Genomic DNA, 26,593 nt, shown 5'->3' with positions numbered 1-26,593 from the left:
CCTGATGGTACGTGCAGGAATTAGATTGATTATATCTGTGAAAAGAATCACTGAAGTTCAATACCAGCAGTGAAAACTAGGCCAGGTGCTGACTGTGACCATCAATTGACCATCAGTTATTCATATCTAAGTACAATTAAAGCTGAAGAAGATTCTCATCACGGGACCAACTGGCAGCACCATGATGGATGTAGAAGAGAATGAGGTTGTTAACAGTTACAGCTTGCTCAGCTCTAAAATCAACACCAGCAGTCAGAAAATCAAAAGACAAATTGCATTAGGTAAATCTGCTGTCAGGGACCTTTCCAGAGTGTTGAGAAGCAATTATGTCAATCTAGAGACTAAGGTATCCTTGATCCAGACTATGATCTTCTCAATAACTTTCTATGTATCAGAGAGTTGGAAAGTTACTAAGGATGACAGAAAAAAAATTACGCCTTTGAGTTATGGTGCTAGAGAAGAATCTTGAACATACCATGGACCACCAAGAAAACAAATAAGTCTGTCTTGGGGAGGGTGAATCCAAATTTCTTCTTGGAGGTTAGAATTTTGAAGCTCTGTCTCACATACTTTGGGCACATGGCCAGGAGAGACTGATTCTTGGAGAAGAACATAATATTCAGAAGGGTGGAGAGAGAGCACAAGAGAGGAAGACCCTGGAAAAGATGGATTGATACAGTAAATGGAGCAATGAAGGGCAGGTGTGTCAGAGTCAGTGAGACTGACTTAGGACAGGGCAAGCTTCAGAGCTGTTGTACATAGGGTCACTGTGAGCCGCAGGGAACCCGACGGCACATAACAACAATAACAACCATAAAAATGTATTTAGTCACTAACGGAAAATTAATAGATTATTCTCTAATTCCTAGTCTCCCTTTCTTCCATAAAAACAGTATTTTAATCAGGACAGTGGCTGTCCGGGGAGTAAGACTGATATTGCCCAGGTATCTTTTCCTTGAGTACAGTCAATTGATCAAGTTCTGGACAGTGGCACACGTGTGGTAGGACTATGACAGATTTACATCAGCTGGAAGACGTGTGCTCATCATGTCCACTTCTTCCTTATTGCTTTTGTAATCAGCAACACTCCTAATTCAAAGGCAATGCCTATCTGGTGGTTTGAATACATAAGTGACTGCTTGAGAAAGGGACTCCTCTTGTGTGATTATCATCCTTAGAGAACCTTCTGAGGGTCAACTGTAAGTTGGTTTTGATCCAACAACAATGAGTTTGAGGCTATTCATGGCTTTGTTTTTTACCTGGGTGGAATAATAACTTGACAGCATGATCTTGGAAAGTGGACATTGAGAGAGCAACAAGTTAAAGCTTTATTAGAGAAGCCATCTGCCAGCTTGAAGATTTACAGAACAAAGGAGTGAAATTCTAACTTGCTAAACGATACGATATCTTGGGTCTCTTTTATACTTAGACAATTTGTAATCCAACAGATATATTACTATTTGAAATCTTCACAGTGATATCACATTAATTCCTTTGTCACTATTTTTATTTCTTGTACTGCTGACTTGATCCTGACTCATAGCAACTCTGTATGACAGGTTTTCTAGGCTGTAATCTTTACAGGATCAGATCAACACATCTTTTCTCTCATAAAACTACTGATGGGTTCTAACCACCAATCTTTTGGTTAGCAGCCAAGCGTTAAATCGTTGTGCTATCAGAACTCCTTATTTCTATCTGTGTAAGATAAATACTCAGTGGAAGCACAGGGAGGTTTTGCCCATAAATAGATAACTAAGCAACATGTATAAGAGCTTAGATGGAATGTCTCACATACTACTGAATATGTTCTCAACAGAAAGCAATTATAATTGAACTGTGCATGGTTTATTGAGTCACTTTATTGAATCCCTGTTTGAACAGTGCTCTGGGGAAGAGGGCATTGTGTGCCATTCTGCCCAGTGGAGCATGATGGAACCCTCTTATCTGATCCGGACACCTTTTGTTTTCCTCTTTGGGAGGGGAGGAAGAAGAAAGTGCACAGAGTGAGTACGGAGGGTAAACGCTGGCAGCCTATTTCTGCCAAATTACTCCATCTTACTATTATTAGCAGGAGATGGAAACAAAGCATATATGAGAGAACTCAGCTCTCAACCAAACAAGATTTAACTTCCTAAGAGGAACTAAGTTCCTAAGAAGAACTCTGGGTGATGAGGCATTTCTTTAAAGTCTTGATCTCATTTCATCCTCTCACAACCCTATGATGTGCCCATAGCATCGTCACATCACTGTGGTGCCTCATGGCCCAGGTTGTAGAGCCATGACTTGGCAAATCCAGGTCCCAGGGCCAGATTTTCCAGCTTCTTCTCTGGCCTCTCTGTCCAGTAGATAATATCAAGTAGCTTTGGAAAAAACAATTACCTGCTTTTTTGAAGACTAAGACAAAAGGCTGCCTATGCATTTTAGAAAATACAATTTATCCCTGTTCAATGATAAAAATCATACATGCCTATTTGAAATTGAAAGCACATAGGAAAACTAGTCTTAATTTCAAGTTTCAGACAAATTGTTAAATTTTGTTTAACATCTCACTGAATCTTACTTTTTATGCATATTTTACCTATTCTGGATAATAATTTCTGTATATTTACATGTTCTTAATTTTTAATAGAACAGATTTCCTGTTATTAAAAATTATTTTTATTCTTTCAACAGCTGTGTACTATTGAGAATTTCCAAATAATAACACATCGAAGCCGACATTTTCTATGTTCTAGACACTGTGCCAACCAATTCACATATATTTTCCCATCTGAACATAGTAATAGGCCTATCTATAAGTTAAGAATTGCTATCATCATATAAATTGATGTGGAAATTGAGGCTCAGCATTTTAGGACCTTTTTCCTAATGTAATTGCTAAGCAGCCAATGAGAGACTTAAACATGAATTTGTTCGATCCATGTTCTGAGCCTTTAATCACTACTGAATTTCTCTCTTGTTGGACAAGTAGATTGCTTCAATTTGTTACCTCTGTAAATGCTGCAATGCACTTCTTTGGACAGAACATTCCCCCTACCCATGTCTTTTCTTAAGAATTCACAGAATTGGAATTACTAGAACTAAGATATGAACATTTAAAAAGGCTCATTTTGTTATATTATTGTCAATTTACTTTCCAAAAAGGTTGCACTCCCTCTAGCTGTTGTCAGGGCTTTTATTTCTGTATATACTGGACAATCATGTTCTACAAATATTCTTGCTAACATGATAGCTCAAAATGGATTGTTAATACTTTTTGTTTATATTTGATTAATTATTGATGAGGCTAAATATTTTCCATGTGCTTTAAGCTGGTTGTATTGTCTATTAATCTTCTAAATTTATTTCTGTAGTTTTCTACTCTATTTCTGTTTCTAAATCAGTTTAATCTGTTAGAAGCTCAGAATTAAGTGGAATCTGATGAAATTTTACATTTTGATAGGTCAAATCAGGTGACTATCTGTACAACCATATGTTTTTTCAAGTGTTTTAAGAACATTAGCCTTCAGATATATTGGCTATAAATATTTTTGTTGATACGTTCATAGAGATGTCTATCTTCCCAAAGTACTCATTCTAATACAAAAAAAAGTATTTGGGAAATGTCCATGGTATGCTAATGATTGTTTTTTTAAATTATTGTTTTCTGTCTTTATTTGTCCCTTCTGCATGTCTTACTTTTTCTCTCACCTACTCAGATTTGACCAGGCTGCTCCTTGGAGGCAAGGATTCTGAAGCTTCATTTGACATACTTTGGGCATGTTGCAAGATGGAACTAGTGCTTGTAAAGGGATGTCATACTTGGGAGGGTGAGTGACAGCACAGGAGAGGAAGACCCTCAATGAGATGGACTGATTCAATGACTAGGGTAATGGGGGCAGGTGTGTCAGAGACAATACAATTGGCACAGGATAGAGCAGAGTTTAGGGCTATTGTACATAGGGTCACTATGAGTCGTAGACCACTCGATGGCACATAACAACAACAACAACTCAGACTTGAGTCTGTGTAGATGAGGTGGGGTATCAATTTTGGACATAGATTAAGAAATAATATTGAAAGGATTGAGTTTCCAGTAAAACAAGTAAAAACAGGCTATATTTATGTTGTTGTTGTTGTTATGTGCCACAACAGCACTGAACCCTGGTCTATCCTGTGCCAGTTTCATCATCTGTTAAACATCTACCCCAATTATCCCAGTCATTGAGTCAATCCATCTCATCTAGGGTCTTCCTCTCTTGTGTTGTTCTTCCACACTTCCAAGCATGATGACCATCTCCAAGGACTGATCCTGCCTTGCAACATGTCCAAAGTATATCAGACGATGCTTCAGAATCCTTGCCTTCAAGGAGCAGCCTGGCTTTACCTTCTCCAGGATGAACTTGTTCTCCTAGCAGACCATAGTATATTCAATACCCTTCTTCAGCACCGCAGCTCAAAGACATCAACTCTCCTTCTATCATCCCTAGTCATTGTCCAGCTCTCTGATGCATAGCAAGTAATTACAAAGACCATGGCCTGTCAGGTGCACTTTAGTCTCCAGACTGACATTGTTGCTCTTCATTACTTTGGAGAGGTCTCTGACAGCAGACTTTCTCAATACAATTCATTTTTTATTTTCCTGGCTGCTTGTGCCAAGAGTGTTGATCATAGAGCCAAGCAAACTGATGCTGTCAACAATCTCAACTCTTCACCACCTATCATGATGCTGCCATTTGGCCCAGTGGTGAGAATCTTTGTTTTCTTGATGTTGAGTTTCAATACATATTGAAGGCTGCAATTCTTGACCTTCTGCAATAAGTGCTTCAGGTCCTCCTCAGTTTCAGCAAACAGGGTTGTGCCATCTGCATAATGCAGATTGTTGATGAGTCTGCCTCCAATCCTAATGCCACACTTCTCCTCATAGAGCCCAGCCTCCCGGATAATCTGTTCCACATATAGATTGAAAAGATATGGAGATATGACACATCTTTCATGCATACCCTTCCCAGTTTTGAACCATACAGTTTTTCCTTGCTCTGTTCTGATGAGTGCCTCCTGGCCTATGTATATTGTTGTTGTTGTTGTTGATTGCCATCAAGTTACACACGACTCAAAGCAACTCTATGAACAAAGGATGTGAGGCCTTTCTATAACCATCATTTCTCCAAGTTCATAGAGTTTCCAGAGGTATGTAATTTAGGAATTGGATGCCACTTGTGCTTCTCAACCTATCTCAAAACTGGGAGCTCCACCAAACACTATCCACAATCGGCAGCCAATATGGCATTAGAGACCCCAATGTTGCAAGGTTCAGCATCACAGCAAACTCAGATTACCTCAGCACAGCAAACTGACAGAAGAACGCTGTATGATTTAAAAGGATGTTCCTCCAAAATATAGTGGCAAAGGACTAAAATATAATCTCTTGGACCAACTTATTGAATATAAGGGCACTCCAGGAGATTTTGTTGACTCTAAACTAGAGGCTTTAAAAATAATAATTAAAAAACCCCCACACAAACAACCAAACTTTCCACAATGACCCTCAACTAGCAAGCCCATCTTACAGAGTCCAGTGGTTTCCCCCAGTCTCCAATATGGAGTCAAGGGCTTGACCTTAAATGCAAGGGTCCTCCTGGAGGCATTGCTGACTCTAAACAAGAGACTTAACAATAAAACAATCCACACAGCTCCTCAACAAAAACAAGAATACCATCGTACAGAGTCCAGCCAACGAAAGTTCAAAATGGAAGACTATGGCTTGGCAATATATATTGTTGTTGTTAGGTGCCATCTAGTGCTGACCTTCTAAACATAAGACTTTAACCTTGTTCTATAACTACTGTCCTTACTCTAAGTTCATAGAGTTTCTACAAGCATGTTTAGGAAGCAGATACCACTCCTGCTTCCAAGCCTATCTTACTCTATTAGCCAACTACATATTGTCAACCATGTGTAACCATTATGACACTTGACAGACCAATGGCACAGCATTCAGTATCACAGTAATCCAAAGTTACCTCAGTACAAAAAAATGACAGAAAAGTGATGTACCGCTTAGGAGTGTTCATTTCAAAAACAATGACAACCAGGCCCGAGGGCAAGAGGCTTCTTCTGGCCAGCAAAGATAATCTATAGCCTTCCCAAAACCAACACGGAAAGAACACACCTCCAAAGCCACACGAATTTTAAAAGGCTTTTGATTATGTGGATCACAACAAATTGTAGCTATCCTTGAGAAGAATGGGGATCCTAGGACACTTAACTGTGCCCGTGGGAAACCTATATGTGAACCAGGAAGCAGTAGACAGCACAGTACAAAGAAACACCACATGATTCCAGATCAGGAAAGGTATCCAGCAGGGATATATGTTATCTCCATACTTTTTCAGGCTCTAAGCAGAATGGATCATTTGTGAAGCTGACTTATAAGGAGAAATACAGCATCAGAATTGGAGGAAGACTAATCAACAACCTGCATTATGCAGATGACACCACACTACTTGCTGAAACTGAGGAGGACCTGAAGCATTTGCTGCAGAAGATCAAGGACTGCACCATTCAATATGAATTGAAGCTCAACAACAAGAAAACAAAGATTCTCACCACTGGACCAATCAGCAGCATCATGAAAGATGGTGAAGAGATGGAGATTGTTAACAACTTCAGCTTGCTTAGCTCCATAATCAACACTCTTGGCACCAGAAGTCAGGAAATCAAGACAAATTACATTGAGAAAATCTGCTGTCAGGGACTTCTCTACAGTACTGAAAAGCAACAATATCATTCTGGAGACTAAGATGCTCTTGAGTCAAGTCAGTCTTCACAATTACTTGCTATGCATTAGAGAGCTGGAAAATGACTAAAGATGAGAGAAGAAGGACTGATGTCTTTGAGCTGTGGTGCTGAAGAAGAGTGTTGAACATACCATGGACTGCAAAAAGAATAAACAGGTCTGTCTTGGAGAGGGTGAAACCAAGCTGCTCCCTGGAGGCAAGGATTTTGAAGCTCTATCTCACATACTTTGGGCACATGACCAGGAGGGACCAGTTCTTGTAGAAGGACATCATGTATGGAGGGTGGAGGGACAGCACAGGTGACCAAGACCTTGGATGGGATGGATTGACTCAATGACAGGAGAAATAGGATTAGGTCTCTCAGAGACAATGAGCTTGGCTCAGGCTAAGTCAGAGGTTAGACCTAATGTACACAGGGGTGCTTAGTCATAGGTCACTCAATGACATATAACAACAACAATGCTGTTGTAAAGTGAAACAATGAAAGCTATAGCCTGAAAGTAGTTGGGACGTATATATGAATGCAGCAATTTGGAATTTCTTAGAAGAAATATGGTCCTGGCAACTCCGTTGTGTTAACATGTGCAGAGAAAGGCCGAGAATGCAAAAGCAGTAAAGTTCATTCTTAGTCAAGCTAAAGCTGACTCTTCGACTCTGAAACAGTCTCATGCCTTATCTTTCCTGCAAGTGGATACAGACCCACTTGGAAATTAATTAACATAGCAATATCTTGAAGTCATATTTTTAAATTTCTGAAAAGGAAAGAAGAGAATTGCTATGATTATGATCCCTGAACAGCTTGTCAAAGCTAGGCTTGCTAAGAAGAAGAGAAATGTGACTTCCCTAACCCAGAGTGTTTCAGAAACTATTAATAAGTATTTGCTTTTTAACATGTGCTGTTGCAGACACCTTTTTCTCTGTGCTGTGGTCACGTGGGTGGAGGGTGGCACTCAGCCATTCAGCTTCCTGAGCTGGAGCCATACACCCTGATTTTCCTTCAGCTGTTTTCACATTCATGCAGAGCACCTTCCACTGTGCAGCCCTCCTGGGTTCCTCACGGCACAGAACCTGTGACTGGGCCTGCCTTCCTATGCACCACATGGAACTGCATTTCATTCAAATAGTGTGGCTCCCCAAAGAGGAACAAATATCCTACAGATAGTAAGTACTGTGTTTCTAAACATTCCTAACCAAGCCCTGGCCAAAAGATGCTTCCAGTGAAAAGACCACCCGCATACTGGTCTCCACAGTTCTAGATGCCATGCTGGGAGCATGGTGAGAAGAGGAACCAAGAATCCTTCAGCTTTAGTCTGCTGGCACCAGCTGCAGCTGAGTTATCTAAAACAAACTGTTTCCAGGATGTCTAGGAAGGGATCCTCAAGCAAAGGAACTTGTCATCAGCAAGGGCTGGGATCGCCCCAGGTCTCCTCCAAGAGGTCTGGGCTGAATGCCCATTTCTCTTAGCACTCAGTATCTTCCTTAAGCTGCATTTTGTTTTGCTGAAGATGGTTTAGTCACATACCAGATGTTCCTTGTGACCTAGAGCCCAGAAACAAACAAACAAACAAAACACACACACACACACACACACACACGCACACGCACACGCACACACCCCCAACAAAAAACTAAACAAGCTGCTGTGACATTCATTCCAATTCATGGCAAACCCGTGTGTGCAGAGTACTGTGCTTCTTAGTGATGGCTGTGACCTTTCAGCCACATAGCGATGGCAGACCGCTAAGACTGACTTCTGAGGATCCATTGTGTGGGTTAGCAGTCATGCAATTAGCTGCTCAGGGACTCTTTTAGCTACCTAATAACACATGTGTTGCCCAGGTACCAACTAGTGGTTATTGTTTTGTTTCTGGGCCATCTGAGAAAGACCCTGTTCCTTCCTTCTCTTTCCTGTGCTGTTGAGACTCACTATACTGGCGGGGAGACCTGGGCAACTCTGACAGAAACCAGAGTAAATAGATGGTTAATCACACTACATGTACATGCACATGCATACACATACATTAATAATTTTTATTTTAAAAAAAAACAAAACCAAAAACAAACCAGGAACAGAAAGGGAGAAAGATTTAAAATATAACAAGTTGAAGTAAATATGCAGGAAAGGTAATTTTCATTTCAAAATGATAGCATTGTCTTATGCTTGTTTTCCACTAAAATTCACATTCTACTTCCTAAACATGCCTCTGGAAACTCTATGAACTTTGAGAAGTGACAATAGTTATAGAAATGCTTCAGGCCTTTTGTTCACATGATTACTATGAGTCGTGCGTGGCTTGAAGACAATAACAACAACAAATCCACATATGTTTCCCTTTGCCCCCCCCCCCCCCGGGGTGGCATCCTGTGGAAGGACGTCAGTAATGACATGGTGTTAATCTTTTCTTAAGTCCTTCTCTACACATGTCGTTCCTGTGGGCCTACTGCCCTAGGATGCAGGCTGTGCACTATCTCTGGAAATTCTCTTGGTGGTGTTCTGATGGGTTCCCTTGTGTCTATAACCTCCCCGTCTTGCCCCACTGGGGCTTCTGACAGCAATTAGGCAATTCCTTACTGAAGAACTTGTGATGATGAGGAATAAGTTGGGGAATAAAGAACAGCTACTCCTCCCTGGTTTCAGAGAACCTCCCCTCTCAGGCACTATCCTGCTTTTCACAGTCAACTCTCAACTCCACCAATGTGTCCTGATCTCAAAGACTAGCGTGCACCCTGTCATAAGTCTCCTGATCTGTACCTGCTTTTCCCAGGCCTCCTCCCAGTATTAGTTGTTTCTTTCTTTGTAGATGTTATTACTGAGAATGTGAACAGCAAAGAGATCAGTTCTTTTTCTATATCTTTGTCTAGGCCAAAGTTATCTACTTGACTGTTTACTTGCAGGGCCAGTTTAAAGGAGGCTCACTGTTTGCCAACTGAATGGGTGGCACCCTCTCAGCAAATGGTAGATCCTGACTCAGAAACACCTTACATATATTAATACTTTTCCCTACATAACACAGACATTCCTATCTTAGAGTTTTCAATCTGTTGTTTTTTCGAGCTGGGAGACCCTTTCCCTTTCCTACTCTAGGATATCCTAGGCATTCATATCTCGTACAAAGCCATCCTGACCCTGCTTGACCCACTGTGAGTTCTTCCACCTCCAAATCCCGAGAGGGCCCACTGAGCCATAGACTAGGATTACATTCTATTTTGCAGGGTGGCCTGAATGTTCTCTTCTCTCCTCATCAAGTTTATTTCTACCTCCAATTCTTCAGAATCTCAAGCAAAGCTAGGCACGGATGATGGATTACCATTGGGGAAACTTCGCTGTTTCTACCCAGTTAGCCACAACCCATCAGCCACTCAAAGTCCCATTCAAACCCCACTTCCTCCAAGAGGACTTGGTGGATGATGCCTCATAGGTCTTCTCTTTCCTCTAGGTACCCTACCCTTACAACTCACTCACTGTCTGCAAATAGATGTCCCTTTTAGAATGGTAGTTTGAGCACATACTCTCTGTGGAAATGTATAGTCCCTGATCTGTAATTACTCCCTGCAGAGAATACACTTCAGCTTAGAAGTGCTTTATTATATGATACCTGGTGCTTTATTACAGCATTTCTCATATTACCACTTCTTGCACCTGGACACCAGAGAATTTCTATGTGTGCATGGTGGTGGAGGCCCTCTTATCATGCGCAAGCCCCTACTTCTGGTATTGTTTTATGCACCACTGGATCAATTGACAGCACCATGATAGATGGAGAAGAGATTGAGGTTGTTAACAACTGCAGCATGCTTAGCTCCATAATCAATACTCTTGGCATCAGCAGTCAGGAAAGAAAAAGATTAATTGCCCTGGGAAAATCTGCTTTCAGAGACCTCTCCAGAGTACTGAGGAATAACTAAGGTGCTCCTGATCCAGTCTGTCTTCACAATTACTTGCTCTGCATGAGAAAGCTAGGCAATAACTAAGGATAACAGAAGACTCGATGCCTTTGAGTTGTGGTGCTGGAGAAGAATACCGAATATACCATAGACTGCCAAGAGAACGAACAGGTCTGTCTTGGAGAGAGTGAAAGCAAGTTTCTTCTTGGAGGCTAGGATTTTGAAGCTCCATCTCACATTCTTTGGATACATGCTCAGGAAGAACAAGACCTTGGAGAAGGACATCATCCTTGGAAGGGTAGAGGGACAGCATAGGAAAGGAAGACCTCCGATGAGATGTATTGACACAGTAGCTGAGGTAATGGGAATAGGCGTGTCAGAGTCAGTGGTACTGGCTCAGGATAGGGCAGGGTTCAGAGCTGTTGTACGTAGGATCACTGTGAGTTACAGGCGACTAGATGGCATATACCAGTAACAACCACAACAAAACATATTTTGAAAGTAACTTTTGTCAAGAAAACACATCATATCTTCTGCCTGGAGAGTTTTATACTTGTATTTCTCAGTGTGGAAGACCAATGTGAAGCTCTGAGTTTAAATAACTTAACACAGGAAATAAAACATCTTATCTGGCACAGAAAGTTGTACTGGTTTTGAAGAAGGTTCACTGAATATATAATACAAATGTCCTTAATACATGTAGAGGGAGATCTTGTGGCTTGGGTAAGAAGGAGTTTCACTGCCAACCCAAAGGCAAAAGATTTGACTCTACCAGCTGCTTCATGAGAGAAAGATGGGCAATGTCCTTCCATGTAGTTTACTGCACCTGAAAACCATTTAGAAGGTCAGCTACAAATCTGTTCCAATTTGATGACATATACAACATGTTGTTAAGTACCATTGAGTCTTAGAGGACTCATAATGACCCTATGAACAAAAGACCTGAACACTTGTAAACTTTCTTCATTTGTCCACATTCGTAGAGTTTCCAGAGGCAAGGTATTTTGGAAGTAGATGCCACTCTTGCTTTCAAGCTTGTTTTAATCGGGGAGTTCCACCAAACACTGGGTAACCATTATTGCATTTGACACATCAGTGTTACAGTGTTTAGCATCTACAGCAAATGGACATACCAGTGCCATACCATTTAGAAGAATGTTTGACCAAAAACAATTAATATAGGCCTGAGGGCCACAGGATAAAATCACCTACCATTGGCTTGGTAGCATCACTTTCTATCCACTGGGCCAACAGAGATCTCTTGTTGTTGCTGTTGTTGTTAAGTGCCGTCGAGTAATAGACTTGTTTAACTTGTGTAACTTTTGTCTTTTCTCCAAGTTCATAGTTTTTCCGGAGGCAAGCTATAGAACATATATACAACATAGGTATAGGAATAAAATAAAACCACTACAGTTCTTGATGATAAGTGACCCACCTTGATGTTTGTAAGACATTTGTTAATGAAACTTGTAATAGAACTTAAAAAGTCTACGTGCTCAACTTGTCTTTTTTGAAAGTTGGCATCTATAATTTTTCATCACATGTTAAATAATTTTATTTCTTACTAGCAAGTGTTAGAAAATGTTAAATATGTGATGAGATAAAAGTAGGATTGACTACAATCAGAAGTATTTAATAAATTATATTTGATAAAGTAAAATTGTATTACTTTATTGGATGAAACATACTATATCTGAAAGGTATGCGGTGAAAGTTTTGTACCTACATTTACTGAATTTTGAAAATCCAATATCATGAAAGAATCTCAGCTATATGAGGAAGGACCAATGTCACAGACCCATGTTACTCTGTGTTCTGCAAGTTGCAAAGCCCATAGGTCAACACGTTCTTGATTCTGACAGAATTACTTCTAAGAAAGGGCAGAACATTAAGTCTTTCAAGAGGAAAGGCTTTAATTTTGCATTCTTTTAACTTATCCCTTTTTGATACTTTATCCCCAGCATAACACCAAAAGCAGGATTTGGGGTGGAAAAAGGATTGACCCTTCTTTTGTAAAGTGCAAGAAGGAGTATTATGACACAGACATATTTTCAGGCAGATCAATAAGAGCAAATCATGTCCATAGAAATTGCTTGTACCAGTTGTTGTTGACTCGATGCCCATGCTTTGTGACCCCTTGTACGTCAGAATAGAACTATGCTGCACAGGGGCACGATTCCCTGAATCAGAAATAGATTACCAAGCTTTTCTTTCAAGGTGCCTCTGAGTGAACAGCTTGTGACTTAGCAAAAATTGATTGTTCTGCCAATGCAAATGTATGCTGTTCAAACCCACCAGGGAGAAAGTTGAGCCATGTCCTCCCGTGCAATTTACTGCATCTAAAAACTCAATGAAGAATCAGCTATGGGTTGATTCCAACTCAATGGTACACAACATAAACAACAATTATTTCCTGAGCACCATATTGAAAGCCTTCACATCACCCTGGGGAATGTGTACCCTACCCTGAAAAAAGTAGATCTATTCCCTAGGTTAGTGATAAAAGAACTAGAGTACAGTGATAAAAGTACTAGAGTGCAGCATTTCCTAGGTGGAGAGCTAAAGACTCATTTTAGCTCCACAGAAGTTAGAGCCTACAAACTCATTGAGAAGTGGGTTCATTGGCAACGGTAAGACTAACACAGCCAGAACATGGCATTAGGGCAAGATAGTGGCCAGTGTGTGAATTAAAGTATACTGTGATTTTTTTTCCCCCCCAGCATTTCATTGGGAAACTCAGAGTGTAGGACCTGGCATATAGTCTTCACCTACAGGAAAAATATTGTTTTACCTGTTACAGTGACTTCAATGGTGTACCCACAGATAGATTCACTTCCTAATCTCTTGCAGAAAAGCAACCAGAATGAATGGTCTTGAAAAACAAGAATCATAAGAATTTCACTTGCTTACTTTGGACACATTGTCATGAAAGATCAATAGCCAGAGAAGGCCATTATAATGTTCAATACTGGGTGTCCAAGAGGTCATGATCCTCAGTATAATGCAACTACCTATGTATTATTAATTCTAACCTCTATGATGTTAATGAAGCCAGATTAGAAGAAATTATGTAAAGATATGATCTCCTGATCTGAAGAAAGACAAGTTTCTTCAGGAGTGTTGCCTGCATTGAATACATGTATGGACTGGCATAGCTAGAGGGCTTATTGTTAGATTCTGCATCTGGCTCTTTAACTCTGGACTTGAACAGTATGCTGTACATGCCAATCTTGGACTCAAAGTTTATGAAGCTAGTAGTCTGTGATCTTGCCTATTAATGATCTCAACTCTTTTATTAGCATCCCCAGAAGCCCTTTCCCTCAGTTGTAACCCACAGGACTGAGATTGCAGTCTCTGCAAGTTTGTGAGTCATTTCTTTGAAATAAATCTCTTTGTCTTTCTATTATCTACATATCTATCATCTATCTATCTATCTATCTATCTATCTATCTATCTATCTATCTATGTTGTTATTAGGTGCTGTCAAGTCAAGTATGGCTCATCTCTAGCCTATGAACAACAGACATGAATCCTGCCTTTTCCTGTGCCATCCTCATAATTTCTGATATACTTGAACGCATTGTGTTGATCCATCTTATTGAGAGTCTTCTCTTTTCCACTGGCCCACCACCATACCAAGCATGATAACTTTTTCCAAGGACTGATCTCTCTTTACAACACATGCAAAGAATGTTTCAACATCATTTCCTCTAAGAAGCATCTTGGCTGCACTCTATCCAAGATTTATTTGTTCTTTTGTCAGTTCATGGCATATTCTTCTACATCACAACACATAGGCATTGGTTCTTATTTTGCCATCCTTTTAAAGTGTCCAACTTTCAGATACATAGCAAGTAATTGAAAAGACCATGGTATGAACTATGTGTACCTTAGTCTTTAAACTTATATTGCTACCCTGTGGTACCCTGGAGATGTTCTTGACAGAAGACTCTCACATTGCAGTACTTATTTTAATTTCTTGGTTGCTCGGTACCAAGCAAGATGAAATTCTTAACAACTTCAATTATTATCTTCGTTATACGGATGACACAACCCTGGTTGCTGAAACTGAGGAGAACCTGAAGCATTTGCTGCAGAGGGTCAAGGACTGCAGCCTTCAATATGGCTTGAGGCTCAATGCCAAGAAGACAAAGATTCTCACCGCTGGACCAATTGGCAGCATTGCTATTAGGGACCTCTACAAAGTACTGAAGAGCAATGGTGACACTCTAGAGACTAAGGTGCATCTGATATAGGCCATGGTCTTTGCAATCACTTGTTATGCATAAAAGATTTGGACATGACTAGGGAGGATAGAAGGATAATTAATGCCTTTGAGTTGTAGTGCTGGAGAAGAGCATTGAAATGTACCATGGACTGCCAAGAAAATAAACAGATTCATCCTGGAAAGGGTTAAATTGGGCTGCTCCTTGGAGGCAAGGATTCTGGGGCTTCATCTGACATCCTTTGAACATATTGTAAGGAAACATGTGTGGAAAGGGACATCATGCTTGGGAGGATGGAGGGACAGCACAGGAGGGGAAGACCCTCTATGAGGTGGATTGACTCAGTGACTGGGGTAATCAGGGTGGGTGTGTCAGAGACAGTGCATTTGGCACAGGATAAAGCAGGGTTTAGGTCTGTTGTACATAGGGTCACTATGAGTCGCAAGTGACTTGACAACACATAACAACACAACAACAATGTTGTCTTAATCATTGTCCAGGCATAAGGATTTTTGTTTTCTTGATGTTGAGCTGCAATCCATATTGAAGGCTGTGGTCTTTAACATTCTGTAGCAGATGTTTCAAGTCTTCCTCATTTTCAGCAAGCAAGGTTGTATCATCTACATAATGAAGGTTGTTGGGAATCTTCTTCTCATTCAGATGCCACATTCATCTTCAGAGAGTCCAGGTTCTCAAATGATTTGGTCAGCATATAGATTGAATAGATATGGAGAAATGATACAGCCCTGATGCTTACTTTTCTTAATTTTAGACCATGTATAATCCAAACATACACACATATATGAAAATATCTGTTCTGTGCCATCAGATCAGAATCTATTTCTCTAGAGGGCTTTCAGAAGCTTTAAATCAAAGGGAGGAGATTGCCCATCTTTTGATCATGGAGCATTTGAATCAAGTACCTTTGGGTTACCAGCACAACTCCTTACCACTGAGCTACCAGACCTCTCACACTCGTACTCACTCACTCACTCTCTCTCACCCATGCTGTCTGTTCTCTCTCTCTCTCCTATTATATATTTATTGTTGTCATGTGCCATCAAATAGAAGGCAACTCATTGCTGAACCTCCAATGGATTTTCAGAGATTATAAATCACATAGTAGGAGATTGCCTATCTTTATCTCATAGAGTAGCTGGTGAATTTCAACCATGTGCCTTTGAGTTTGCAGTGCAACTTCTTACTGCTAGCCACCAATTTTGTGTATAAAACTGTGCTCATGTAAAACTTCTACATAAACCAATAAGCAGTTCTCTGTACAGAACAAGGGAACATATATTATTTAAAAATCAGGAAAGTTGTGTATCAGGGTTATAAGTTGAGCAAACCATTGGAGAAGCTGACTATATGAAGAAGACTGTGGCATCAAGATTTGAGGAACACTCATTAACAACTTGCATTTTGCACACGACACAGGCTTGCTTGCAGAAAATTAAGAGGACTTGAAACCCTTGTTGTGAAAGATCAAAGATTACGGCCCTTACTTTGAATTACATTCCAACATTTAGAAAACAAAAATCCTCACATTTGGCCAACTGGCAACATCATGAGAGATGGAAAAGATGTCATATTATTCGGCTCTACATTCAACATCCATAGTAGCAGTAGTTAAGAAAACAAGATTTGGAAAATTTGGTTTCCGTTGGAAAATCTGCTCTCAAAAACTTCCACTAAAGAACACGAAAGTCAGTTTGAAGACTAAAATGCACATGATCCAAGCATGATATTTTCGGTTGCTTATTATACATCTGAAAGTTGGACAGTGACTGGGGATGACAGAAGAAAAATCAATGCCTTTTAATTGTGATGTTGGAGAAAATGACTAAATATCACATTAACTGCAAGGATGGTGAAACTTGCATGTGATACACCTTGGGCATGTTGTCAAGAGGGATCAGTTCTTGGAGAAAGAAATTATCTAGGAAAGGTGGAAGATCAGAGAAAGGGACAAAGACCCTCAACAAGATGTACTGACGTAGAGATTGTAGTTCTGTGTACTGTTGAGTCAGAACTGACCCATAGCTGACCTTTGGCAGGTTTTCAGAAGTAGTTCATTGCACGGGAAAAGATACCCATCCTCTCCTTAGGAGCAGCTGGTGGCCTTGAACTGTGTACCATTGAGGTAGCAGCGCAGCTTCTTGCCAGTAGGCCACCAGAGCTCCCTATATTTACTATAATGAGACTGTAATGATACTGTGTAATGACACAATGACTGTAACGAGGCTGGAGCATATGATAAATGGTGAAGATGGTGCAACTTTGAGTAAAGTTCTGATCTGTTTTTCAGAGTCCCTATGAATATAACCAATATAATCAAGTTGAGTAATAATCAACTTGATGCCACCTAACAATAGCAACAACAATACACCTATACATTTAATATCTATAGGGGAAACTTCATGGTTCAGGATCAGGAAAGATGTATGTCAGAGATGCATCCTATCTCCATACCTTTTCAATCTATATGCATAACAGATCTTTTTGGGAGGCTGGACTTTATAAGGAGAAATAGGCATCAGGATCAGAGGAAGATTCATCAACAACCTGTGTGTGCAGATGGCACAGCCTTGCTTGCTCAAACTGAGGAGAACATAGGGCATTTGCTGCAGAAGTTTAAAAACTGCAGCCTTCAATATGGAAAGAAGCTCAACAAGAAAAGAACAAATCTCACCCCTGGGTCAATTGTAAGCTTCATAATAGATTTTGGGAGAAGAGATTGAGATTACTAATAACTTCTGCTTCCTTGGTTCCACAATCAACACTTTTGGCACCAGCAGTCAGGAAATCAAAAGATTTAGGAAAATCCGCTACTCGGGACCTCTCTAGTGTAGTGAAGAGTAATAATGTCAGTCTGTAGATTAAGGTGTGCCTAATCCAGGCCACAGTCTTCAAAATCACTTGCTATGTATCAGAAACAATAACTAAGGAGAATAGAAAGAGAATTGTTGCCTTCAAGTTGTGGTGCTTGAAAAGAGTGTTGAACATATAATGTACTACCAGAAAACAAACAGGTCTGTCCTGGAAAGATGAAACTATGCTACTCTGTACAGACAAGACTTTGAAGCTCCATCTCACATGCTTTGGGCACAAGGCCAAAAGGGACAAGTCCTTGGAAAGGGTTATCATGCGTGAACAGGTGGAGTGACAACACAGGAGAGGAAGACCTAGGATAAGATGGATTGACTCAGTCACTGGAGAAATTATATTAGATCTATTAGAGATGATGAGATCTAGCTTAGGATAGGACGAGCTTCAGAGCTAATGTACATGAGGTCACTATGAATTGCAGGTGATCAGATGGCATGTAACAACAACAACAACAACAACATATATATGTATATTAGAGAGCTCTGGTAGTTTAGTGATAAGAATCTGCACTGAAATCCCAAAAGTAAGTGGTCTGAATCCACCAGCTACTCTGTGAGAGAAATATGGACAATCTCTTCCTATATGGTTACTGCCTCTCAAAACCCACTGGAGAGTTAGCTATAAGTAATTTCTTACTCAATGGCACATAACAACACAATAAAAACATATGGGTGTGATGACGTTATTATATGCCATTGAGTTGACTGTAACTCATAATGACCCTGTAAACAAAAGCTCTGAGCTTTACCCTATCTTGAGCTAACATCATCATCTCTGGCACACCTTCCACCATGACCACAGTCAATGTATCAATCCATCTTATCCTGGGTCTTCCTTTCCTGCACTAACCCTCCAACCATGATGTCCTTCTCCAAGGACTGGCCCATCCTGGCAATATGCCCAAAGTATGTGGATGGAGTTTCAAAATCATTGCCTCCAAAGAGAAGTCTTGTTTCACTCTCTCCAGGACAGATGTGTTTCTTCTCTTGGTAGTCCATGATAAGCTCAATACTCTTCTCCATCACTACAACTTAAAGTCATAAATTCTCATCTTTAGTCATTGTCCATTTCCAGCTCTCTGATTCATAGCAAATAATTGCGAAGACCATGGCTTGGATCAGGTATACCTTAGACTCTAGACTGACACTGTTGCTCCTCAGTACTCTGGAGAGGTCCCAGACAGCAGATTTTCCCAATGCAATTCATCTTTTGATTTCCTGTCTGCTAGTATCAAGATTATTGATTGAGTGGAGCCAAGTCAGCTGAACCTGTTAACAATCTCAATCTCTTCTCCATCTATCATCATGCTGCCAATTGGACCAGTGGTGAGAATCTTTGTTTTCCTGATGTTGAGCTTCAATCCATATTGAAGGCTACAGTCCTTGACCTTCTGTAGCAAATACCTCAGGTTCTCCTCAGTTTCAAAAAGTAAGGTTATGAGAACTCTGGTGGCCTTTAGGGGACTTCGGTAGCAGGTAAGGTATTATATTGTCAAAAGCAGACAACTAGAATCTACCAGCTGGTCCTCAGAAGAAAATGGTAATCTTCTCCCATGCTATTTATAGCTTCTAAAAACCAGCTGGAGGGTAAACTATACATCTCTTCCAGATTGATTACACATGAAAGCAATATATAAACTCCATTTGTTTTACTATCTAGAGTACTCAGCCCAAGATAAATTGTAGTCACTGAAAAAGAGGAAAATTCTCCATGAGACATTGAGATGGAAGGACACTATAACTACAATAAACTCAAGCATTCCAAAATTTATGAAAATGTATATTGAATATTATTGCAAAGAATTCTGAATCAGTTGAGTGGGAACCAATGCATGGTTGACCCTCCTCAGGTTTTTGGTGTCTGTAAATCACATGGATGGGGATTGCTCATCTTTGTCCTGCTGAGCCTATGGTGGATTCAAAACCTCTATCTTTGGCTCAGCAGCACAAGTCCTTAAACCTTCAGCTACAAGAAAACAAGGCACTATTTCATTCTCTTATACAGAATATGGATTGATACAGTAACTGGGGCAATGGGGGTAGGTGTGTTGGAGTCAGTGAGATTGACTCAGGACAGGGCAGGCTTCAGAGCTATTATACATAGGGTCACTATAAGTTGTAGGCATAACTTCATTCGCAAGATCATATGAGTCAGAGATGACTTGATGGCAACCAGCAAGAACAATTCCTAAAATTTGTAAGTATTTTCTTATACATAAATGGTGTGATCAAGAATTTTAAGAGGGAGAGATTATCCTAAAGTCTCTGAGTGGAGATTAAATGCCACCAGACTCATTTTATGTGAATTACAAAGTAGTAGATTTGACATATGCAGTGGAGAGGGTCTTGTGAAGATGGAGGCACAGATTGATGAGATAGCCTCAAACCTTATAATAATAAGTGATGTATTGAGTCTGGCCTAAACCTCTGTGGCTCTGTGCTTCTGAACCATTTTTTGGCACTGTGCTCCAGGCTCAGATATGTCTTACTTTTTTCAGGCCTAACCAGCCCTTTACACCTCCTCCTGCTATCTGCCCAGAATGTCCTCCCTGTTAGCTAATAAATCTTTGCCTCTGAGTCTTCCTATTCCAGCATATTCATCCCCTGTTTCTAGAACATAATTTCTCAATATGAGATCCACTACCAAGTAAAGAAAAGAATCAGAAACCACATTCACAAATGTTGAGGACAAACTTGGTACAGCACCTATTATTATAAGAATATATTAATACATTGTGTTTTTTTGTAATAAATTACAACAAATTTGACAACTTCAAACAATAGAAGTTTAACATTTCATTGTTCTGGAGACTAGAAGTCTGAAAAGGAATTTAGCAGAGCTTACTCCCTTCAGAGGTTCCAGGAAAAATTCTACTTTTAGAAAAGAATCTATTTGTGTGGATCACAAGCTATAGCTAAAATTGAAAACAAAGGAAATCTCAGAACATTTAGGGATGTACTAATGTGTTGTCTAATAACAACTGGGTAGATATGACTTGAGATTTTTGTGGACAGGAGTTGGAGTAGGCAAATTTCCTAAGACAAACTAGAAATTTTTGATTGGTAGATTTAGAATTAAAACTTGCTAGCTAGTTTGGAATCCTAGCAATAATAGTAACAGTACCTAGCATTTTGCATTTTTGGAAGTGCTCCAGGCGTTCTTATATTTCCTAAAGCTTAAATCTGCATCTGTGCATGCACTGTGTATATCCACACAGGTTCTATAATGCCCGAATACCACATTGTAACTGAGTGTTTACTCAATCCTAGACTGACTGATATCCAAGAGTTGACAGTATGTTTATTGCTGTTGAATCATTTATGTCACCATAATACTCCTTTCTTCCTCAGTGATAGACCTGGAACTAATAGACAATGGACAATGCTGAAAAACTATCTTTTACAGGTTCCCTTTCTGGATAGAATGTGCTCTGGTAGTATAGAGGTTTATTTGTTGAGTTACAAACCCAAAACTCAGCAATTTAAACTCATCAATTACTCTGCAAGAAAAAGAGAAAACAGTCTATCTTGATAAGCCTCAGAATCATTGAAACTCAATAGAAGGCTGCCATCAATTAGAATCAACTTGAAGACTGTGGGCTCACTTTTGGCTTGTGGTTTCTTGTGGCTTTGCTGTTTTTGTTGTTATGTGCTGCAACTCACAGTGATCCCATAAACAATGGTTCTGAACCCTGCCCCACCCTGTCCCATCAACATCTCTGATATATTTGAACCCATTGTTACAGTCACCATGTCAGTCCATCTTGCTGAGGATCTTTCTCTTTTACATAGGGTCATTGTATGTGGCAGGTGACTCATCAGGTGACTCAACAGCACATAACAATAACAACAGCATACTATATTGGTTTGGTTTTCTTTTTTAGTTTAAACCTCTTGTTTAGAGTCCATGAGGTTTCTGAGAGGGCCGTTGTATTTAAAGTTGGTTGTTATATTTTGGAGGGACATTCTTCTAAGTGGTAGCACTCTTCTGTCAATATGTTGTATTGAGGTAACCTGAGGTTGCTGTGATGCTGAACCTTGCGCCATTGGGGTGTCAAATGCCATAACAGTTACCCATGATGGACAGTGTTTTGTGGAACTCCCAGTTGAAGACAGGTTTGGAAGAGGAGTGGTATCCACTTCCTAAACAACATGCCTCTGTAAACTCTAGGAATTTTTAAAATGTCGATAGTTACAGAAAGGCTTCAGGCCTTTTGTTCTTAGGGTCGCTATGAGTTGTGCTCAAGTTGACGGCAATCAACAACAACAACAACAACTCCACCTTTCCAAATATGATGTCCTTCTCCCAGGTCTTGTGTTTAGAACTGTTTCATTTTATTTTTACTTCCTATCTTTCAGTTTGTTTTACTGTGGTAGACTGCATGTTGGTTCTTTTTGTTGTTATTGTTATGTGCCGTCGAGTCGCTTGCGACTCATAGTGACCCTATGTACAACAGTCCTAAACTCTGCTCTGTCCTGTGCCAATTGCACTGTCTCTGACACTCCTATCCCAATTATCCCAGTCACTGAATCAGTCCACCTCATAGAGGGTCTTCCCCTCCTGCGCTGTCCCTTCACCCTCCCAAGCATGATGTCCTTCTCCAAGGACCGGTCTCTCCTCACAACATGTCCGAAGTATGTTAGATGGAGCCTCAGAATCCTTGCCTCCAAGGAGCCACCTGGTTTAACCCTTTCCAGGCCAAATCTGTTTGTTTTCCTAGCAGACCATGGTATTCTCAATACTCTTCTCCAGCACCACAGCTCAAAGGCATCAATTCTCCTTCTATCCTCCTTGGTCATTGTCCAACTCTCTGATGCATAATAAGTGACTGCAAAGCCCATGGCCTGTATCAGATGCACCTTAGTCTCCAGAGAGACACCATTGCTCTTCAGTACTTTGGAGAGGTCCCTAACAGCAGACTTTCCCATGGCAATGTGCCTTTTAATTTCTTGGCTGCTGGTACCAAGACTGTTGACTGTGGAGCCAAGCAAACTAAAGCTGTGTACAATCTCAATCTCTTCACTATCCATCCTGATGCTCGTAGAATGGCTAAACTATACTGTTAACCAAAGGGTCATCAGTTGAAACCTACAAGCCAATACAGAAGACAAAGATGTATCAATCAGCTTTTATAAAACTTTACAGTCTTGAAAACTCCATGAAATACTGAGACTGTGTTCTATGAGTCAAAATTGACTTGATGACAATAGATTTGGTTTTGGGGTATCTCATTGGTAATTCAGTATGGGTTACATTTCATCATCAAGAAAATAAAAATACTCACCACTGGACCAATAGTCAACAATATGAGAGATAAAGAAAAGATTGAAGTTGTCAAGGTTTTCATTTAAGTTGGATTCACAAACAACACCCATTACAATGCCCAAGGCATAAAAAGATATGTTGACCCATCTGGCTCTAATTCCTGACTGGATCACTAGACTGTCTTACAGTGTGGAGACCACCCTGCTGTGTGGAAACTCCCCTGTTGCCACACCACTGTCCTGGGCCAGGAGTACCAATATCACAGGTGAAACCATTTCCTTCCTTAACACCACCTCAGTATCCCTGGCCTCTCCCCACCTAACTGCAGCAATTGCCTGCCTTAAAAGGCTTCTAATTCACAGGCCATCTGTCTCCCCAAGTGAAGTAAATATTTCCTTGAATCAAAGGATCAGAGAGAAATTCAGGCAGGGTGAGCTGTCCTTTCCTCCTCTACAGCAATGAGCTCCTGAGCCCACGTTATCAGACCAAGGCAAGAAATACTCTACAACAGCAATGACACAGAAGAAGCAGTTTACCTCACACCCTACACAAAACAAATCAAAGATATCACCTCCCAAAATAATCAAAACACAGAATCAATGGATTTCCTGAAGCAAGAAAGTCTCATTGAACTTTCTGACACAGAATTCAAAAGAACAATGGTTGAATATTTTCAATGGTGAAAGACAAACTTAAAGAATTGGAGGATTCCACAAGTGAAAGCCAAGAGGAACTGGAAAAAAAAACCAAAACAACAACCAAAACACAAAACAGCCAATTAAAGACAATTTAGATAAAACAAACAAGGCATTAGAGGCTCTGGAAAAACAAGAAACTGCAATATAGAATATGAGGACCAATGTTTCAGATGCTGTTAACATGATAGAAGGACATATGAGCAGAGTTGAAGAAATGGAACACAGAACCAGCAAAATAGAGGATAGAATTCATGGTACTGATCTGCTAAAACAAAAAGCAGAGTCAAAGAAGAAAAAAAGAAGAAAGCCTAAGAATAATGTGAGACACCAAGAAGAAGAATAACAAGTGCATAATTGTGTTCATGCAAAACCTACACCTGGATCAGAAGGCTGTTGTGTGAATAGAGCAGGGGAACACTGTTGTTGTCACTGAGTCATTTGTGACCCATAGTGACCCTTTGTACAGCAGCTCTGAACCCTGCCCTGTCCTGAGCCAGTTTCACTAATTCTGACATGCCAATCCCCATTGGCCCAGTTACTGTATCAATCCATCTCATCAGGGATCTTGCTTTCCTGTGCTGTCCTTCCATCCTTCCAAGCCTGATGACCTTCTCTAAAAAACCATTCTCTCCTGGCCACATACCCAAAATACATGAGACAGAGCTTCAAAATCCTAGCCTCCAAAGAGAAGCTTAAAATTAAGAAGGAAGTGCTTCAGGGTTGTATTCTCTCTCCATATCTATTTAATCTGTATGTTGTTCTTGTTGTTATGTACCTTTGAGGCATTTGTGGATCATAGTGACCCTAGGTGCAATAGCCCTGAAACCTGCTCTATCCTTTGCCAACCTTATGGTCTTTGACAAGCCTACCCTCATTACCCCAGTCACTGAATCAATCCACCTCACTGAGCTGTGCCTCTACCCTTCCAAGCATGATGTCCCTCTCCAACATGCCCAAAGTAGTCAGACAAAACCTCAGAATCCTTGCCTCCAAGGAGCAGTCTGGTTTTACCTTCTCCAGGACAAAACTGTTCCCCTGGCAGTCCATGGCATATTCAATACTCTTTTCCATTACCACATATCAAAGTCATCAATTCTCTTTCCATATCCCTAGTCATTGTTCAGCTTTCTGACACATGGCAAGCAACTGTGAAGACTATGTCCTGGATCATGTGCACCTTAGTCTCCAGACTGACTTCCTTGCTCTTAAGTACTCTGGAGAGGTCCCTGACAACTGACTTTCCCAATGCAATTCATCTTTTGATTTTCTGTCTGTTGGTACTGAGAGTGTTGGATTGTGGAGTCTGTATGATGAGCAAATTATTATAGAATCTGGACTCTATGAAAAGGAATGTGGCACCAGGATTGAAAGGAGACTCAACAATAAACCTGTGTTACACAGATAACATAATCTTGTTTGCTAAAGTGCTAAAACAGTTTCAGAAAATCAAGGAATGCAGCCTTAGGTATGGATTGCATCTCAATGTCAAGAAAACAAAGATTTTTACCACTGAACCAACAGACAACATCATGATACATGGAAAAGAGAATGAAATTGTCAATGACTCCATCTTGCATGGATCCACAATTAACATCCTTAGTACTAGCAGTCAGAAAATAAGGAGACAAATTGCACTAGGAAAATCTGTAGGTAGAGACCTCTCCAAATTTTTGAGAAATAATGATGTCGGTTAGAAGACCAAGGCCCATTTGACTCAGGCCACAGTCTTTCTTATCACTTGCTATGCATCTGAGAGCTGGGCAATGAATAAGGATGACAGAAGAAGAATTGATGCCTTTGACCTGTGGCATTGGAGAAGAGCACTGAACATCTCATGGAAAGTCAAAAGAATAAACTAATGTCTTGGAGAGGGTGCAGCCAGAGTGTACTCTGGAAGTAGGAATGATGAGGCTTTGCCTCACTTTGAGTATATTGCTAGGAGGTGCTATTCTTTGGAGACTGTTAAGAATGATGGAGATGCTAGAAAGGGTGGAGAGTCAGCAAAGGAGAGAAAGACCCTCAGTCAGCTGGATTGATGTGGTGACTGATGCAATAGGCTTTTGAGTGTCAGGAAGTATGAAGGTGGCGCAGGATAGAATAGGGTTTAGACCTTTTGTTCAGAGGGTCACTATGAGTCATACTCAACTGTTGTTATTAAGTGCCATCGAATCATAGGCAACTCATAGCGATCCTATGAACAAAAGTCTTCGACACTTGTGTAACTTTCATCCTTTCTCCAGGTTCATAGGGTTTCCGGAGGCAAGCTATTTATGCAAGTGGATGCCACTCCTGCTTCCAAGCTTGTTTTAATAGGGGAGCTCCACCGAACACTGTCCACCATGGGTAACCATTATCGCCTTTAACACATCAGTGTCACAGTGTTCAGCTTCACAGCAGCTACAAGTTACCTCTGTAATGGACACACCAGGGCTATACAACCTAGAAGAATATTTGACCAAAAACAATTAAAAACAGGCCTGAGGGCCACAGATTAGAGTCACCCACCTTTGGCTTGGTAGCATCACTTTCAGTTCGCTAGGCCAACTAGTCTCTCTCTCTGTTGTTAAGTGCCATTGAATCGTAGGCGACTCATAGCAACCTTAAGAACAAAAGCCCTCAACACTTGTGTGACTTTCATCATTTCTCCAGGTTCATAGGGTTTCCGGAGGCAAGCTATTAAGGAAATGGAAGACCTATTCAAAGGAAATTACTAAACATTAGTACAAGAAACAAAAAGACCTGGACAAATGTAAGAATATATGATGCTTATGGATGAGAAGACTCAACATGGTGAAAATGACAAGTCTAACAAAGGCAATCTACACATTCAATGTAAGCCCAATACAGA

This window comes from Elephantulus edwardii, unplaced genomic scaffold (assembly GCF_000299155.1).
Source record: "Elephantulus edwardii isolate Elephantulus edwardi_28Jun2011 unplaced genomic scaffold, EleEdw1.0 scaffold00071, whole genome shotgun sequence".
Lineage (NCBI taxonomy): Eukaryota > Metazoa > Chordata > Mammalia > Macroscelidea > Macroscelididae > Elephantulus > Elephantulus edwardii.
This window is presented reverse-complemented; position numbering follows the sequence as displayed.